This window comes from Felis catus, chromosome C1 (genome assembly GCF_018350175.1).
Source record: "Felis catus isolate Fca126 chromosome C1, F.catus_Fca126_mat1.0, whole genome shotgun sequence".
Classification (NCBI taxonomy): Eukaryota; Metazoa; Chordata; class Mammalia; order Carnivora; family Felidae; genus Felis; species Felis catus.
In genome coordinates, this window is record NC_058375.1 from 20,871,606 (window position 1) to 20,888,134 (window position 16,529).

Below are 16,529 nucleotides of genomic sequence, written 5' to 3' on the forward strand. Positions count from 1 at the left end.
CTAATTAGAGATTCCAGTCCCCAGACTGAAGCCTCACTGAGCAAAGTGGGTTAAGAGGTGCCTGCTGCCCTTCATCGGGAGGCAGAACCACAGAACTGACACCGGGAGGCTGGGCTTCGGGACACTGGTCCCCGGCGGGTGTTGCCAAAGCCTGGCCGTCCTCCTCTCTGGTTATAGCTGCTCACGTCGGTGCCACAGCTCAGGAAGCTAAAGTTGCATAGTTTTATGGGGGATTTCAGCCAGAGTTAGGATTGAACATACATGCCTCGCATGCCAGGACCTCATATGCGGGGAGTGGATTTGTGATGGAAATGCCAACTAGCTTCCAAATCCCTTGGGTTGAGAGGCTGGCCTTGGAGCAGGAGCAGCTTGCTGAAGAACAGGGATCCACAAAGTCACAGCTGGACAAAAAGTTGACCTCTTAGCTTCTTGTAAAAATGAGGGTCCTTATTTTAAAAGGACACCTTCCTCTTACTGTAGTGAAGGTGACTGTTAGTGCTGGTTAATAGTCCCTCACTGAACACCTGTCTACCCTGCCCACCATTACAGCAAGTTTTATTTACATAGCCCTAAGGAGAGGCCTGTTTTGATTCCCCATTTTACAGATGAGAAAACAGACAAAATCAGCTTCCCTGTGATCCCATTGCAGTGAAGTCAGGATTGAAACTCTAGTCTGAATCCGGAGCCTGAGCCTTATACAGCCTCCAGGATGAGCTAAGCTGAAGCAGGTGCTTGGCCTGTGGGGGGCACACCATTGTGCTCAGTGGGCTGTAGCTCTGTGGCTAGGTTTCGTTGAAATTTAAGGTTTATGTTTTTACTTATTTTTGAGAGAGAGAGAGAGAGCAAGCAGGGGAGGGGCAGAGAGAGGGAGACAGAATCTCAAGCAGGTTCCGAGCTACCAGCACAGAGCCTGATGCGGGACTTGAACCCACAAACCATGAGATCATGACCTGAGCTGAAATCAAGAGGCAGAGTCTGCTCAACTGACTGAGCCACCCAGTCACTCCATGTTTAGACATTTAAAGAAGAAAAGTCTTCCAAACTGAACAACTTACTGGAAGGTGTGTTAAAGGGCTTCGATCTAGTTTAGATGATAAAGTAAATCCTTCCTGATGAGAGGTTATACTATACTATGTATAGTATACTATACTATGTATTACTATGTATAGTATAGTATACTATACTATACTATGTATTATTTGGTTTCAGAATTTGAGTTACAGAGTGAAACTTGCAGTGGGTCTCAAAGAAGGCCCGCAGAGAACATCCAAGCCTGCCAAGTAACATCTTTCCCTTCAAGGGCCCATTTGACTTCAGTGGAAGCAGGACTGGCTTCGTTTGGTGGTTCCAGGACACAAAGGAGGCTTTGTGTGGACACCTGGCTCACCTGGCACCATATTTCTGGTTTATTTCTGTCATGCTGTAGTGCCTCTCAGAGGTGAGCTCCACAGGGAGCGGCCTCGCTGCTCACCCTTAACTTGGCTCGAGACACGACCACAGATGGATAAGCCCTTCCTGCTTCCCACAAGGACCGGCAGATGGCTCTTGCTCTAGTAAGTGTGACGCTGCTGTGGGACACAGCCTCTCCCCAGCCTGGGACATGGACCCACTCTGGAGGGGAAGCGACCACAGGTTTCCCCAGAGTCCTGTGCCCACTGATGGGCCATCTGCTTAAGAGGGAGGAGAAGACCTTTGTTCCCTCCCCAGGGGGGAGAGGCGGCAAATCCCAAGGAGGACACCTGTTGACAGGAACCAGCCCATTCTCCGGGTGTTCCCGGCTCAAGATCGGCTGTTTGGAGACAGCCTGCCTAAAATATGCCCATTATCTGCAAATCATAGAATTCTAGAGTCTGAAGCATTTATGAGATCCTGTCTGGATCCTTCATTTTGCTTGTGAGCAAACCATGGCTGTGGGGGACCTACTTCTTTCGACTAACAGGGATGGAAATGTGTGAGCTGGGCACGCCAAAATGTGCCACCTTGCCTGCAAGACGCCTGCCTGCTTTAGTGGAAGGATGGACAGGGTGAAGACAGCAGAGACAGGTGGGGTCAGGGAGCCCTCTAGGGAGATGGCATTTGGGCAGAGCACTGAACAACAAGTGGGGAATTGCCACACGGAGGGGTGTAGATCAAGCCTCTCCAGGCAGAGGAAACCAGCAGGAGAGGCACGGAAAGACGGAAGCATGGAAGGATGGAAGAACGTGGGGATGGTCGGTAGGGGGAGGAGGGAATCAGAAAGGCAGAGGCCAGATCCCACCCCGTAAGCTTTGCTGGGGAATTTGAAAGTTTCAAATTACTGGGGGCCACTGAAACTGTTTTTTTCTCTTTAAAAAGGAAAGAAAAGAGGGAAAGAAGGAAAGGCAGGCCAGTCAAGGCAAGAGAAGGAAGGGAGGAGAGAGGGAGGGAAAGGAAGGAAGGAAGGAAGAAAAGAAGGGAGGGAGAGAGAGGAAAAGGGAAGGGAAGGGAAACAGGGCTCAGGGAGAAGGTCATGAAAAACCAGAGGGTCGACCTTTTATGTTTCCAAGTGGCAGCGGGAAGGGCACGCCAAGCAGGGGCAGCTGCAGGAGCAAAGGGGGTGGGGGAATGAAAGTCCCCCAGCGTATGATAGAGGGCGGGGGTGGGAAGGCTCTGAGTTTGGACGACCTCTGTCTCCGTGGAATAAAATCATCGCCTGTTCCCCTGGGGAAATTGGATTGGGAGGCAACCACCCCCGCACGCGGGCCCAGCTGCAGCTCTGGAGTCGGCCGGCAGGCGGGGCCCTGCTCCCATTCTTGAGCCACTGTGGCTGTCCTGTGACCTCCCAGGGCGGCGGGGCTGGGAGCTGAGGGGAAGAGGAAGGAAACCCATCTGGCTCATTGTCCCGCACCCTGCTGGCACTTTGGGCATGTTATTCCCCTTAAATTTTCCAACATCCCTGAGAGGAGGTCGGTGGTGCCCCATTTCACAGCTGGGGGACCTCGAGGCTCAGGGAGAGTACACAGACCAAGGTCACATGGCTGGCAAGTGGTAGAGCAGGGATTCACCTCTGGGCCTGATGTTTTGGACTATGAACAGCAAAAGAAAGCCCCTGATTGCTGCCCTGCTTGTGCCTAGGGTCTGTGAGAGACTGGGGCTTGGTCCGTTTCTGATTTGTCTCCCTCTCGATTTCCTACCGTGGCTGGGGTGCAAGGGGGCAAGAGCACCTGGCCCCGGGGTCCCAAATAGACCAGGTTCGGCCATGCGCGTTGACAAAATCCAAAGGCAGAGAAGAGAGTGGCGGTGACACGAGAAAGGAATTTATTTCCGCGAGGCCAGCATTGGGAAGACAGCAGACGAGTGTCCCAAGACTGTCTCCAAAGTGCTGAAGACACTTCCAAGTTCACATAAGGCAAATGAGGGGCAGAGATCTGGTGGGGGGGGGGGAGGGGCAGGTGAGCAGTCAAGCTCTGGTTGCTTGAGGCGGTAGTTTCTGTTCCCATCAGGGGATGCTTTGCCTGCCGGGCCTTTTGCCAGAGCTAAGAGGTAAGCTGGAAAGAACTTTATCACTTAGCAAGTTTGAGGTCAAGACAGAAATAGCTGAAGAGGACTTTCACTCCCCTGTCTCCATCTCCGGCGCCCTTTGTGGCCTGTGGTGGGCTATCTCCACACATAGGCCAGGGTGACCAAAGCACAGACCCTACTGTGCCATCACCTGGGGACAAAGTTACTAACAAGAAGTGCAAGGAGCTCTCTGGAGAGAGCTGATGACCAGGTCTCCCAGCCTGCCTGCCTCGGCCGCCACCCGCCATCGCCACAGCCTTCCTTCGCCAGCCAGGCCGCCACCCAGGCACTGGAGCCTGGGTCCCCTTCCCACAGTTCTGCCCTCCTACTGATGGCCAAGCCCACCCTCTCCCGGGACCATTCCTAGCAGCGTGAAAGGTCAGACCGCTCCAAACCCCACCTTGATTCCACTTCCCCACCAGCCACCTCAGCTTCCTCCTATTCCTCTGCCTCACTTTGCACCCCAGCCCCCGGAAAGAATGGTCTCATCTTGTCTCAGGTTCCTCTCCATTACTTACCCTTGCATCCACTCCAGTCAGGCTTTTGCCCCAATGCTCCATTAGAACCTCACCTGCTGGTACCCTGGTTAGCCATGTCACGTTCCCTGCTCTGCTCAGAATGCTCGAGGCCCCTCATTTCCTCCAGAGTACAGAGCCAGCCTTTAAAAAAATTTTTCTTACACTTACTCATTTTTGAGAGACAGAGCACAAGTGGGAGAGGTGCAGAGAGAGAGGGAGACACAGAATCGGAAGCAGGCTCCAGGCCCCGAGCTGTCAGCACAGAGCCCGACGCGGGGCTCGAACTCACAAACCGCGAGATCGTGACCTGAGCTGAAGCTGGACGCTTAACCGACTGAGCCACCCAGGCGCCCCAAGAGCCACTCTTTACTCTGCTAGTCTGGCCCTGCTCTGCACCCCCTCCTATTACTTCTCTTCTTCCCACCTCTCTCCCCTTGCTCACTCAGCTGGTCCCCCAACCCTGCCTGCGTGGCTAGGACTCTGCCCCAGATGTCGGCATGGCCCCCTCCCTCACTGCCTTCAAGTTGAGAAAGAGGAAAGCAGCCCCGGCCTCCAGCAGCCAGTCTAATACTCACAGCTGGGCCTTGGTGTTCTCCTGTGGAACAGAAACCATTTCATAGGACGTCAACATCAGACAAGGCCATTCTGTGTTGGTGATGAACACAACAGGACCACTCTGTAATCATGTCTGAACGCAGAACATGAACATTGTCCAAACCACAAATAGGACCAACCATCGCTGTTATGACTTGTGGCCCTGAAACATATGTCCACCAGAAACCTCAGAATGTGACCTTATTTGGGAAAAGAGTCTTTGCAGATGTAATTAAAGGAGAAGGTAAGGATCTTGAGATGAGTTCATCCTGGATTAGAATGGGCCCTAAATCTAATGACGAATGTCCTTAGACAGTAAGGAGGAGGCAGAGACAGGGGGAGGCATGTGAATGGAGGGAGACATTGAAACGATGGGTCTACAAGCCAAGGATGGCCAGCAGCCCCCAGCAGCCAGGAGAGAGGCATGGAGCAGGTTCTCCCACAGACCCTCCAGAAGGAATCGATCCTGCGGACATCTTGATATCAACCTTCCTGCCTCCAGCCTACAGAGCCGTGAAAGAATACATCTGTGCCGCTATAAGCCACTAAGTCTGGTGATTTGTTGTGGCAAACCTAGGAAACAGACACAATCCCCCACGCTGGCTAATATGAGAGACTGTTGCTTCTTACTAAAGACAGCCATAGCCTTACTAAAGACAGCCTTGTATCCTTGTATCCTTGTAGATACAATTTATTAAGATCCCTAGTCATGGAACTGGCCTGGCTTCTGGAAAGCATCCAATCTAGGGTCAAGCCCTGTTTCCATCAGCCCTCCCAAACTCCCTAACCCGAACTTAAGTCCTGCAAGTCCTTCCTAATACCCCCTCACTGAGTCACCCACAGTCCCTGTGGAGCGTGCCGTCCGTCACTACTGAGTCGTAAACCCAACTTGCTGACCGCCCTGTGTTCCTGGCAGTCTTTGGCTGGAAGACAAAGTCTTCACCCAAAGGCCACCATCTCCAGTGACAATTGCAGCCTGGCCACCTCTCTTTCTCCTGCCTTCTCCCCTCCCTCCATTTCCCTATGGCCTTCTCCACCTTCTCCCACACTAGGTCATTTACGTGCTTTTCTCTGTACTGTTTGTGGTCTGTCTTCCCCACCCCCATCTGAACGTGAGCTCCACAAGGAGCAGGGAGTGTTGTCTGTTTTGTTTCCGGATGTGTCCCAAATGGCGAGAACCTAGCCCATTGTAGGCACTCAGTAAATATTTGTTGATTGAGCGCATCAGTGCTGGGACAGGAGCAAGCCCAGGTAACTCCTAACCAGTTTGGCATCAGGAAGGCTTCCCTGGAAGGGAAAGGATCAGGGCTGGGATCAGATGGATATACAGAGTTGATCCAGGCATGAGACTGGGGAAAGTCTTTGGGGCATGTACAAAAAGGCTGGGGAAGCGAAGGGGTTAAGACTGGGGGAGAGGGGCGCCTGGGTGGCTCAGTCGGTTAAGCATCTGACTCTCGGTTTCCGATCACGGTCTCGCCGTTTTGTGGGTTCGAGCCCTGCGTCAGGCTCTGCGCTGGCAGTGTGGAGTCTGCTTGGGATTCTCTCTCTCTCTCTCTCTCTCTCTCTCTCTGCCCTTCCCCTAGTTATGCTGTCTCTCTCAAAATCAATAAATAAATAAACAAATAAAATTAAGTAAAAATTTTTAAAAAGACTGGGAGAGAATAAGTGCTTCAGGGTAGCTGAAGAGGATGTTCTGGAAGAATAAATTAAGAAACGAGGCTGGACAGTTGTCAGGGGCCAGGACATCAGGTGGTGGGCGGACAGTGCTGTGGAACAGGTGATGCTGGAGGTGGGAAGGCCAAGGGCAAGGCTGTCGGGGTGAGTGGCCTGGGTCAGTGGCTGCTGGAGAGAAGGGGCAGAGTCCAGGGACAAGGAAGAAAGCCCAAGGTGAATCCTGGGTCTCTGGTCTGGGCATCTGGGGGCATCAGGGGTGCCATTCACTGCAGAGGGGAACACAGGAGGAGCGGTTTACAGGGAGAGTGCTGAGTTCAAGGCACTGCATGCCATAGAACGTCAAGGGACGTGTCGAGGGCACAGTTGTATGCACACCTGGAACTCCAGGACCGCTGGAGACACAGGCTTCGAAGATGGACACCGAAGCCTTGCAGAGAGGGGGATCCTGAAGACTTCTACCTGAGAAGCCACAATGGGAAGACTTCAGGGAAGAGGTGCGGGAGGCCCACTTCTCTCCACCCCCCTCCTCTCTCTCTGGGGCCTCTAGGGCTTGCCTTGGCCCCAGAGTCCCAGTGGCTGGAATCACTTACTGGGACAGAGGTCTCCTGTCTCTGCTAACAAATAATTCACTGCTCCAAGCTTCTTTTGAAAGCAGAAGGGGAGCCCCTACGCTGCCCCAGCACAGACAGAAGCCATAAGACCCACTGCAGAACCGACACCCCACCTGGAGGTGGAGAGGGTAGTCTGGCCCTGGGACTCAGGCCCTGTTATTCTGGAAAGCTCATTACTGGGGCTGAAGTGGGCGGTCACCAAAGTCCAGGCACGATGCCACCATCAACTGTTCGCAGGCAGCAGGGTTGGGGGTGAGCCTGGCACAGGCTGGCACGCTCAGCCCCCGTCCCAAGGGCCCCAGACTTTGACCTGCCTCACAGGTCACCTGCCTCACAGACTTTGACCACAAAGTCTGCCCTGCCCAGATGGGAGGGGTGGGGTCCTAACCCAGAGCCCACGGGCTCCATCCCTCACTCTCCATTCTGCCTCCTAACTGCCCCTCCGCCCTGCCCGCCAGCCCAGGTGGGGTTTCCCTCTCCTCTGAGTGCACAGCGGCCTCCTAAGTGCCCCTCCCCACCCTCCACGCCATCTTGGACACCTCCACCGGAACCTTGCTGTAGTGCCATTCAGTCCATCAGGGACTCCTCTGCAAAACCTTTGGGTTAAAGGACACACTCCTCCCTGGGGCCTCTCAGGGCCTCTTCCTACCAGAAACTTCTTCCAGTTCCTCAGAATGCATCCTCCCTGCCACCCTCCCCCCTCTGTCTCCCACTCTCCCTCAGCTCACCCCATCACTTCCTCTGGGCAGCCTTTCCTGGTCCCCAGGCTGCGGAAGCCTCCGCTTGAGTGACTCTCACCCACTGGGTTTTCCCCACCTGGGAGCCGGAGGGCAGAGACCTTGGGCTGTGGGCCACATTTACCCGTTTCCCAGCAAACCCACAGGCTGCCAGAAACAGGGACGGTGGCCTCAAGTTGAAATGCATTATGGAGTTCTCTCCCCTCCCTCCCCTCCCTGGATCCTTGGCTCTTGCCCCAAGGGGTGAGCAGATGTTGGTATCCTCCTTCCCAGCTAGAAGGAGCTGCCTGAGGCTGTGTCCTTTTGCCAGCATCCCCGCGGCCTCCCAGTGGTGCTGGGAGAAGTCACCAAACTGAGGTCACATTTCCACGACTCCCCAACCTTTGGGGAGGTAAGGGAACAAGGAGGCAGGGCACCCGTTCCAGTGGGACTGCAGGAGAGAAGCTGAAGAAGAGAACTTGCCCCAGGGCTCCCTGCTCTGAGTAGCGCAGAGGGGTGGTTCAAACCTGGGACCCTGGTTCAAGCTTCCTGACTGCAGGACTTTGGGCACACTGCTCCATCTTTCTAGGTGGCAGTTTTCCCATCTGTAAAATGGAAAGAGCGAGATAACCTACACCCCAGGGTATTGCAAGCTCAACAAAACAATGCACAGAGAGCACTTGGCACAGTGCCTGCCCGTGGGGAGCCAAGTTCCCCTTCCTGGGCCTTCCCATGGCCTCCATGTATATGCAAATTCAAGTTTGTGCATGGCCCTGGCTGGCTGGGGCAGACCCAGCAGAGGGGACAGAGGACAACAAGGCAGAGGGCCGCTCAAGGGCTGTGGGGCAGGGCCTTGGGACTGAAGAAGAGGCAGAAATCCAAACGCGAGGGGGAGGGCTCTCGAAACTACTCCAGTCCCTCTTCATTGCAGCTGGAGTAACTGAGGCTGAGAGGAGGCAGCAGCTGTTGCTGTTGCCAGAGTATTCCTCAGAGTCAGGTTTGGTAGCACAGCTGAAAGCAAGCTTTGCACCTCTTTGGAAGCCAGGTCCGTGAACTTTCCTAAAAATCTCCTAGAATATAGAACAGAAGGGCAGGAGATGAAGAATTGGTCCAGAAGACACAACGTATATTTAAAGGAGCTCACAAAAGAAAGAAAAACAGAAAACAAACAAAGAGAAAGGCAAGGATGTTTCTAGAACTGAGGGGTGTGAGTTTCCATGTTAAAAAGAACCACAGGTCCCCCAAATAAATAATCCAGTGAAGAAATGGGCAAAAGAGGTGAATACACACTTTTCCGAAGAAGACATCCAGATGGCCAAGAGACACATGAAAAGATGCTCGACACCGCTCATCATCAGGGAAATACAAACCAAAACAATGAGATACCACCTCACACCATCAGAGTGGATAAAATTAACAACTCAGGCAACAACAGATGTTGGCGAAGATACAGAGAAGGAAGAACTCCTTTGCACTGCTGGGGGGAATGCCCACTGGTGCGGCTACCTGGAAAACGGTATGGAGGTTCCTCAAAAAATTAAAAACAGAACCACCCTGTGACCCAGCAACTGCACTACTAGGAATTTATCCAAGGGATACAGCAGCGCCGATTTGAAGGAGCACGTGCACCTCGATAGCCATAGTATGGAAAGAGCCCAAATGTCCATGAACTGATGAGTGGATAAAGATGTGGTGTATATATACAATGGAATATTTACTCGGCGATCAAAAAGAATGAAATCTTGTTATTTGCCGCGACGCGGATAGAACTAGAATGTATTATGCGAAGTGAAATAAGTCAAAGACAGATCATATGATTTCACTCATATGTGGAATTTAAGACGCAAAACAGATGAACACGGGGGAAGGGAAGCAAAGATAAGATAAAAACAGAGAGAGAGACAAACCATGAAAGACTCTTTTTAAAAAAAAATGTTTATTTTTAAGAGAGAGAGAGAGCGTAGGGGAGGGGCAGAGAGAGAGGGAGACACAGAATCCAAAGCAGGCTCCAGGCTCTGAGCCTGCAGCACAGAGCCCTACTCGGGCCTCGAACCCATGAGCTGTGAGATCATGACCTGAGCCGGAAGTCGGACATTCAACCAACTAAGCCACCCAGGCACCCCCATAAGAGACTCTTAAATACAGAGAACAAACTGGCAGGGGTGTGAGGTGGGGGGATGAGGTAAATGGGCAATGGGCACTAAGGAGGGCACTCATTGGGACGAGCACTGGGCGTTAAACGTAAGTGATGAATCACTAAATTCTATTCCTGAAATCATTATTACACTATGTGTTAACTACCTTGAATTCAAATTTAAAAAAAAATTACAAAAAGAAGAAGAAGAAGAAGAAGGACCATAGGTGGCCAGAAGCAAGGAGACCCACAGATGGCGAGCATGTGAAATGTCTGAGCATCAGGGACTGAGAGAAGGCTCCCAGCTGCACACACAAAGCGTCTGGAAGTACAATGACTTTGCACCTGCCAACAGCAAACAGGGTACCACGAGAGCACGGAGCCACGCTTCCATATTTGCGGGGAACATTGCTTACAACTGCACCACAACACCAGTCAGATCATTGTTCAAGAATAAACCATGAACACGGGTGCACAAACACCTATTTGAGTCCCTGCTTTCAATTCTTTCGGATACATACCTACAAGTGGGGTTGCGGGATCATATGGTAACTCTAGTTTAATGTTTTGAGAAAGAGGTGACTTTCCATTTAACCTCTGCTGAAAGGAGACGGCAGACTCAGCTGCTCTCCCCAAACCCGCAAGTTACGCAGAAGGTCTTGCGGGGTTTGGAAGGCGCAAAGCCTGCCCCCTGCCCCCAGACTGAGCCCACTTCCTTCCCTCTGCTCGCCAGTCCCACAGGTGCTACAGTCCCTTCCCAGAGAGGACAGAAGCCTCTGACATACTGAGCAGGTGGTTTGCCTCCATCCGGTCCCAGTTAGGAAATACGGGGGCAAAAAGCTCTCTGGGCTCAAACCCACTTCCCCAGGGTAGCGGTCGATGGTTTCACTTTCTGGTCTGTTCCTTCCCCAGCTTTCCCCCAGCTTGGGACCTGGCCAGTTCCCAGGCCTGAGGAACTCCTGCCTGGGCGGTGCTCAGCTCCCTTCTCCTCTCCTCCCTTCCCCCCTCTCCCTTCTAGCCTCTTCTTTACCTCCCCTCTCCTCTATTTTCTCTCCTCTCCTCCCCCTCCGCTCTCCCTCCCCCTCCTCTGTCGCCCCCTTCGTCCTCTCCTCTCCCTCCTCCTCCTTTTCTCTCCACCCCTCATCCCTCCCACCTTTCCCACCCCCTGCCCCTCCTTACCTTCCTTCCCACCCTGGAGGTTGTGAAACTTCCTTTGCCCCCTGCTTCATAAGGTCAAGAAGATAAGGCTTGAAGTGTACTTTTTCATCACACCTGAGTATGACTCAACCCTTCAAAGCTTCACAACCAGCCGCCGCTCTCCTCATTGAGGATATACGGATAGCGAATATCTTTTTCCGGAAGTGACTCCCCCACCCTTGTGGAAATCTGCAAAAGGGGGGGCCTCCCCCCCAGGCGGGCCTCCACAGTGGTCTCAGGGAATCCTTGGCAGGGAGCTGTTCATATTACCCTTATAAACCAAGTTCTAGAAATTCCAGGAAACATGGGGCGCCTGGGTGGCTCAGTCGGTTTAGCATCTCTTGGTTTCAGCTCAGGCGCTCTGGGCTGACAGTGCAGGATTCTCTCTTTCCCTCTCTCTCTCTCTGCCCCTCCCCAGCTCACTCTCCCTGTCTCTCCAAACAAATTAAAACACTTAAACATCTTTTGTTTTAAATCTAGAAAACAGGGAAAAGACGACAGATTGCCTTCAAGTCCCTGGGGTTCCCGGTGCCGTGAGCGGTCCTGGTTTCATCTGTGACTTTTGGGCTCTTGTCTCTGCCGAGCCACTGGAGCATGACCGCTTCGGAGCCTCCGGGTGGCTGTGGATCTGTGCAGGTGGGTGCCCTCGACGCCTTGGGGCTTGCGAGAGGGTCACCTCAGAGCAGCCATCGGGTCCATAGCACCAAATGCCTCCCGACTGCTGGCTTGTTTTCCACCAGCCCCCCTTGGCCAACGTGCAAGGCTGGTGGGCAGGAGGGGACAGCAGGATGTTGTAACAACCCCCGCCCGGTGCTGCATTCCCCTCCTGCCCCTGTATAGGGCCGAGTGGTACCAAGTCCAAGGGCGTCTGGTGCCAGCACGGCCGACAGGGCCCAGCACCCCCCACCCCCAGTCACCCTCAATTTCCCTGCTGCGGTGACCACACTATCGTCACTATCTATGGCTATGAGATGCAGAAAACTGTGAGAGACTTGTGGCAGAAATGAGGAACTCCGGGTTCTGGGGGGTGGCAGGCCCCTCCTCAGGCCTCCTCCCCACGACTTCTCACCCCCCTGCCTCTCCCACCTCTCCCCACCACACTCCTGAGGAGTCAGAGACTGGGCTGGAGCTCCCAGGCTGGGAAAGTGCAAAGAGCTGGGGCCATGGCTCCCGCAGGCCTGGTTTCCAACTCTGGTTCCTGTTTGAGTGACAGCAAGAAGGACAGTTCCCCACTTAGACTCTCATTTACCTTGTGGCTCAGTTGGTTAATCACCCAACTTCGGCTCAGGTCACGATCTCATGCTTCATGGGTTCGTGCCCCCCATTGGGTCTGTGCTGACAGCTCAGAGCCTGGAGCCTGCTTTGGATCCTGTGTCTCCCTCTCTCTCTGCCCCTCCCCTGCTCACGCTCTGTCTCTCAGAAATAAATTTAAAAAAAAATTTTTTTTTTAATTAAAACAAAAAAAAAGGAATCTCATTTTCCTAATCTGGAAAGCAGATTATCAAGAGAAGTAAATGAGATATGAGATCCCTGACAAATTTCAGGGACACAGGAAGCCCTCAGGAAGCAATCACAGTAACAGATATTGAGCGCTTAACATGTGCCATGTGCCCATCACACTATCATTTCCACCAACATCTTGCCCCTGCCAGTGCCTATGGTACAGAGGGGACCGAGGCTCAGAGAGGTTAAGGAATTAGCCCAAGCTCACACAGCTATGAAGAAGTGGAGCCAGGCTTTGAGCCCAGCTCTGTTTGCAAAGCCCATCTTTTCATTCTTCATCCTCTGATGCATTTCTAGGCCAAACTGGGCTGAGCAAAAATTTGTCAGAGACCTGCTTTGTCTGGTGAAATACACGGGGAAGAGATGAAAAACTGACATTTTCTCTGGCCTGCAGCAGAAACCCAGCAGGAGGGGATTAAAATCCCAGCTTTCCCCCAGGGTGCCTGGCTGGTTCAGTGGAAGAGCATACAACTCTTGATCTCAAGGTTGTGAGTCTGAGCCCCACGTTGGGTGTAGAGATTACTTCAATGAATCGATAAAAACTCAAAAAAAAAAAAAAAATCCTAACTTCCCCACTTTCTCGTTGCCCGATCTCAGGCAGTGCTTTTCTGAGCCTCAGTTTCCTGACCTGTGAAGTGGGGATGTTTGTCTTGCTTGCTTGTAGGGAGGATTAAGCGAGCCTATGTTTGCACTGAGCCTGCTCAGGGTGGGTGCCCACAGGATCACACCTGCCAGTGTTTCTGGAAACATAGACATGCCCCCTCTGTCCCATCTCCTCTGCTTAGCATACCCTTCCCCTGGGCCCATGACCCCTGGGCCCTTGCATACCTCTGTGTGCCACTCCTCTCAGCCCTTGCAAGGGTCCTTCTCCCTTTTCTTATTGGGTCCATTGGAGGCTCAGCAACCTTTCAACATGACTGAAACCCACCCTCAGAGGCTGTAAACACAAGCATACCATTCGACTCAGAAATTCCACTTCAGGGATCTATCTCAAGGAGACATTTTCCACCCATTCGTTCAGTGAGTTATTAGCCATAGTGATTTATTGTTTGCCAGGCCCTGTGATATGCTGGGGTTACAATGGGGAGCAAAGTCGACTGGTACTCCAACCTCTGACCACTAGAAGTCAACTGTCTTTCTTTAAAAAAAAAAAAAAAAAAAAACCAAGTTCTAGATTTAAAAAGAAATTTTATTTAAAGTGGGTTCCACACCCAATGTGGGGCTCGAACTCATGACCCCAAGATTAAGAGTCACATGCTTTACCAATTGAACCAGCCGGGTGCTCCAAGAAGCCAACTAATTGCTGAGGAGACCTTAAACAATTACACAGATAAATATATAATGAAAATTGGAATGGCAAGGCAGTGTTTCAACACGTTGGTTGCAGTAGGCTTTTGCCCCCTAATTTGGTAAGTCCACATCTGCTCCCAGGAAACTGGAAAAAGACAAAGGCAAAGTGAAAGGGGGGATTTTAAAAGTTTCTGTGGAGCAGTATCCCTCAGGAGCTTCCCCTGGAAGGTCACGGCTGGACCTGACTTCAGCCGGTCATGGGATGGGCAGCAGTGTCTGGAAACGTTTATGCAAAGAAAGAAAAAGACAAACAGAAATAATAGACAACCCAGTGGCGAGGAGTCCCCTGTGACCAGATCGTGGGTTCTAAACGCCCTTCTCCAATAAAAGGAACCCTTTCAGGAAAAGCGAAAATGGCTGCCTGCAGGGCTGAGGCAGAAAAAAGATAAGATGGGCCTCCAGGCATTTTGGAGCACCAGGCAGTGAGAAGTCCTCAGAAAGCGGAACAAGGGACAGGCAGAGGGACCCAGGAGCCATCCCGATGGCACTCCCAAAGCAGGAATAATTTGGGCAACAAACTAATGTAGATTTGATTATAAGTCAAAGTATAAATATCCATGGGTCCATACTGACATACATAATTGAATAATTAATTAATTGGGGTGAAGGGACATATCTTTCTTACAGAGGAATCCCAAGTCATTCATTTGGATGTTCCTTGCTCTGGGAAGTGGGGCTTTGCTCCCCCTGAGGGAGGGCTGCGCTTGGCTTAGCGACATGTTTCCAAAGAACAGAGTATGGAGAGGGGAAAATAGCAACTTTATAGTGGAGAAACCTGGAAACACCGCCTTCACTAAGCCATTGAGGTTAACATCACAGTGAAAAGTCCTGTGGCTTGTCATGTGTCCGCACCCCCCAGAGGCTGTGATGAGAAGAGTTTTTCACCTTGATAGTATCCTCCCCACAAACCCATAACCCCAGTCTAGTCATGAGGAAAACATCAGGAAAAAAAAACAAAAAACAAAAAACTGAGGGACAGGGGCGCCTGGGTGGCTCAGTCGGTTAAGCGTCCGGCTTTGGCTCAGGTCATGATCTCACGGTCTGTGAGTTCGGGCCCCGCGTCGGGCTATGTGCTGACAGCTCAGAGCCTGGAGCCTGTTTCAGATTCCGTGTCTCCCTCTCTCTGACCCTCCCCTGTTCATGCTCTGTCTCTCTCTGTCTCAAAAATAAATAAACGTTAAAAAAAAATTAAAAAAAAAAACTAGCTGAGGGATATATGGGAAATCTATTTTTTTTCAACTTTAGTGTAAATTACAAAGATTTTTTAAAAACCTGCACACAAACAATAGAGTAGAAACACAGCAAAGGGTTAATAGCAAGTATATTTGGATAGTGGGAAAGAATGTCCTCTTTTTAATTTGTAAAATGTCTTTAATTAGGGTTTATTCCTTGTATTATATTTGTTTATTTTGAAGTTTTATTTATTTAAGTGATCTCTACACCCTACATGGGGCTCCAGCTCACCACCCAGAGACCAAGAGTCACAAGCTCCTCCGACTGAGCCAGCCAAACGCCCCTACGCCTTTTATTTTAAACTGTTATTATTTCTTTTTTCTTTCTCTTTCTTTTTCTTTTAATTTTTTAAATTTTATTTGTTTTTGAGAGAGAGAGAGTGCGAGCAGGGGAGGGGCAGAGAGAGAGAGAGAGAGAGAGAGAGACACTGAATCCGAAGCAGGCCCTGGGCTCTGAGCTGTCAGCACAGACTGAGGCCCCAGAGGGAGGCCCCAATTTCCCTCTTTTTAAAATTTATTTATTTATATTTGAGACAGGGTGAAAGCGAGTGGGGGAGGGGCAGAGAGAGAGAGAGAGAGAGAGAGAGAGAGAAGGAGAAAGAGAGAATCCCAAGCAGGCTCTGTGCTCTCAGCCTAGAGCCGGTTGCCTGGGGAACTCACAAAGTGAATTCATGACCTAAGCTGAAATCAAGAGTCACATGCTTAACCCACTGAACCACCCAGGCGCCCCATAAACTTTTATTATTTCTTATTAGAAGTCTGCTATTTTATAGCAACAAAAAGTGAAATAAAGTCTAGTTTGCTCTCCAGTTTCAGCACACACACACACACACACACACACAAAGTATTTTGCGCGGTATCTAAATGATCTCATTTAACCTGTACCACCAGTTGAGAAAAGATTCTTTCCTCTATTTTACAGATGAGGAAACTGAAACTCAGAAGTCGGTGATTTGCTTAAAGTTATATATACCAAGCAAGTGGGCTCTCTCCTAAGCAGATTTCTCTCTAGCCCAAGGAAGAATTTTTTTTTTAACATTTATTTATCTTTGAGAGACAGAGACAGAGTGCAAGTGGGGGAGGGGCAGAATCCGAAGTAGGCTGCAGGCTCTGATGCGGGGCTCAAACCCATGAACCTTGAGATCATGACCTGAGCTGAAGTCAGACGCTCAACCAATTGAGCCACCCAGGCACCTCTCAAAGAAGAATTTTTAACTGTAATGTTAGGGAGGATATGAGTGCCTTGGAAAGGTGGTGAGTTCCCCACCAGTGAAGGGACCGTGAGTGTCCCCGACAGGGATCCAGGGAAACTGACACTGTATCTTTCTCCTTAGACCCAAAGGGCAGGGCTGCGCCTCTCCTGAGAAACCCAGAACTGGGGCACCTGGGTGGCTCAGTCGGTTAAGCAACTGACTGGCTCCGGTCATGATCTCAGGGGTCGTGAGTTCAAGCCCCACATCAGTCTGTGCTGACAGCTCGGA